Genomic DNA, 2,992 nt, shown 5'->3' with positions numbered 1-2,992 from the left:
GGGGGGGGGCTTTCCTGCAGACTCTGATAATACCGGAATAAAGACCTGCTGTAGGATCACAATGGGAGCTTGTCAACTGAATTATTTTTTTTTATCAATGGGGGATTCCTATCAAAACACTCCCCCCCCACCCCACTTAGCATCACTGTGAAATAAATACAATCCCTTCTAATGGCAGATACCATTGAAGGCTGAGAATTCTTTCAGCTACACAAAAACCTTTTCATCACACATATGGCACGAATAAGCTACATATTATGCACATATGAAACATCTCATATTTTCATATAATGTTCAGGTTATGTGTGGAGATCAATTGACAAGGAATCAGAAATATTGTAAGGACTTAGGTTTCATTGCACAACTGGATACATTCTGACTTGAATTATTCTGCATTAAAAACGTTTCATATAATGTTGCCATTGTTTAAGGCAGAACCTATTCACTTTAATTCATCAATACTTTTGTATTCTTTGTGCGCTGTGAAGAACGTGAGAACGTTTTCTTCGGGAATAATTGAAATATTGAAAACATTTGTTTTGATGAATTTGTGTAGTGCCTTCTAACAATGTTGCTGTGACAAAGCAATGTCCCAAAGAGGGATCAATACAGTATCCATCTATCCTTCCTTACTTCCTGCCTATAGGAACCATATGGGGTTAAGTATCTCTCACAAGAACACTTCGACAGGTTGACAGCAGGAGTTGGGTATCAAACCACTAACAGTGAGCTCAGTAGAGGCCACACTCCCCCCTGTACCTAAGCCACCATGCCACTGTAGAGTTGATAAAGAAATTAAATCTGGGGTGGGACTACAGTGGGCTTCCTTCCTAGTGTAGTGTTTTAATTACAGTAATAATTGCTTTACCTTCATTGCTGTATCATTTGACAAAAGGCAGCTGGGGGGTTTTCATGAGGATTAAATCTTTGTTTGAAAGTGGTGTTAACAAATAAACAGTTGACAGTGCTGACAGTGGTAGAAAAAAGCCAAAGTCTTAAGTAAGTGAGTGTCCACTTGCTAGCGCTTTATGCAGCTTTAGCTGCTTCTTGGTCTTTATGGAGCAACAGTGGATGGAGCTCACTCAGTTGTCATGGAGATAGACCTACAGACATGCAAGTCCTGTGGCTGCTGATTTCAAAGGTAAGACTTTAAGGACTGATGGGAACAGAGTGGTGCAGTAATGAGTCCAACAATTGGTATATGATTAAGCATTTTATCACTTTTAGTTCCCGCATTTTTTGTGTTAAACACCGGAAATGGGGTCTGTGCTTAACACAAGCGGGAGAGATATTCACGTTTTATATCCCACTGGTAAACGACTAATGCTTCTATGTGTCGTAAAAACAGCAGTTGCTAATAGGTGGGTAAATGAGACTACTAAACGCTATGACTACTATAAAAGAGTAATTGCATGTGACATTGTGTCGACAAAATACTGTTCCTAAACTCAAGAATTAACTTTTTTAATAGTTTTTTGTCAGTATGTTCTGTTGCTGTTAAATATTTAAAATGCCAGACTGATTGAAATGTAAGACAGCCTAACGGAGTGATGACCAAATGGCCATTCAGTGTAGCATCAGGCAGAGTGTGGGTGTGTCACACTAACTCCTGAGCCAGCCTTGTAAAGGTCTTTGCTCTCAGTATTAGTGGCTTTTCTTCTGGACAAAGGAAGGGTTAGGCTGCTCTGCACATCAAATGTGGAGGTCAAACTGATCCACGTATTAAATGGAGAGGCTGGCCGGGGCCACACATCACACAGCGAGGCTGGACTGGGCCACACACTGGACACATTTAATCTGAGCCCAGCTCTGCCATGGGGACACAGAGCTCAGACAGACAACACACAGCAGAGCAGACTTACATCACCTCTGGCAGCTCGAGTGCTCCTTCTCTTCATGGCTTTTCTCCTTTTCTCACTCTCGACTGTGGACAATCTCCTTACACCACAATAGCATGAAGGATCCCTTTAGACCATAATACCTTGCTGCTGCAGCATGGACAATCCCATCCAGCTACAAAGCACGACATTCTCTGCTGCTCAGCTTCAATTAGCTGTGCTCTGATACATCTCAATACAGCTTCAATACGGCTTCAGTCAAATTTAAATATGGCTCAAAACATCTCAATTCAACCTCAGTGCTTCTCAATGCAGCTTCAATACTCCGTCCCTACGTCTTAATACGGCTCAGTACATCTCAATACAGCTGCAGCACATCTAAATACGTCCTCAGAGCTGCTCTGTGAGAGCTTTCAGCGTTCACAGTCTCCACCTGAAGCCCTCAGCACGCTGGCTCACTTTGTTGCTGCCGGGGGAGAATGAGTGACAGAATGGTGAGAATTCCAGTCGGGATGCTCAGTCAAGAGTTCAGCTTGACTCATAACGACGGGAGCTTAACGCTGACTTAACAAACTGAATGGTTGTCAGCGCCGCTAACTGAAGTAAGTTGGCCGGCTCTGGACGTCCTAAGAATGGCTAACGCCGCCTTGGATCAACATTTACCCCAAATAATGTGCGCCTGTGTTTACTGTCCTCTCCTGAGCTCTGATAAGAAGAATAAACACTTAGCCAGGAACTATCAGGTGGAACTCAATTAAGGGAAAAGTGTTTATAACCTTGTGTCTATTAATTTGTTATTGTAGCAATGTTATTGTAGCAATGCCTATATGCCACACTTTCAAGACTTTTAGTGTAAAAAATGAATTTTTGGGGGGGGTTATGGATAAACTATTATTATTATTATTATTATTATAAACTACTACCAAACCATTGAAAGCAATGGTATACAGAGGATAAGGAATACATTAACATATGCATGATTGACAGAAATAGTCTTATATCTATGTAGGCCGACGGGCAGTGGCGGTTGGTGGAAAATATTTTGGGTGGGGCTATGGAAATGATGACAAAAGAATACTAGGGCGGTCCGGGGGATCGTCCCCCGGAATGATTTTTTGAGAAATGACCCCTTAAATTATGACTTCTGGTGATGT

The sequence above is a fragment of the Notothenia coriiceps genome, unplaced genomic scaffold (assembly GCF_000735185.1).
Source record: "Notothenia coriiceps isolate Sejong01 unplaced genomic scaffold, NC01 NC01_scaffold00008900, whole genome shotgun sequence".
Taxonomy (NCBI): Eukaryota; Metazoa; Chordata; class Actinopteri; order Perciformes; family Nototheniidae; genus Notothenia; species Notothenia coriiceps.
Note: the sequence above shows the minus strand (reverse complement) of the source record.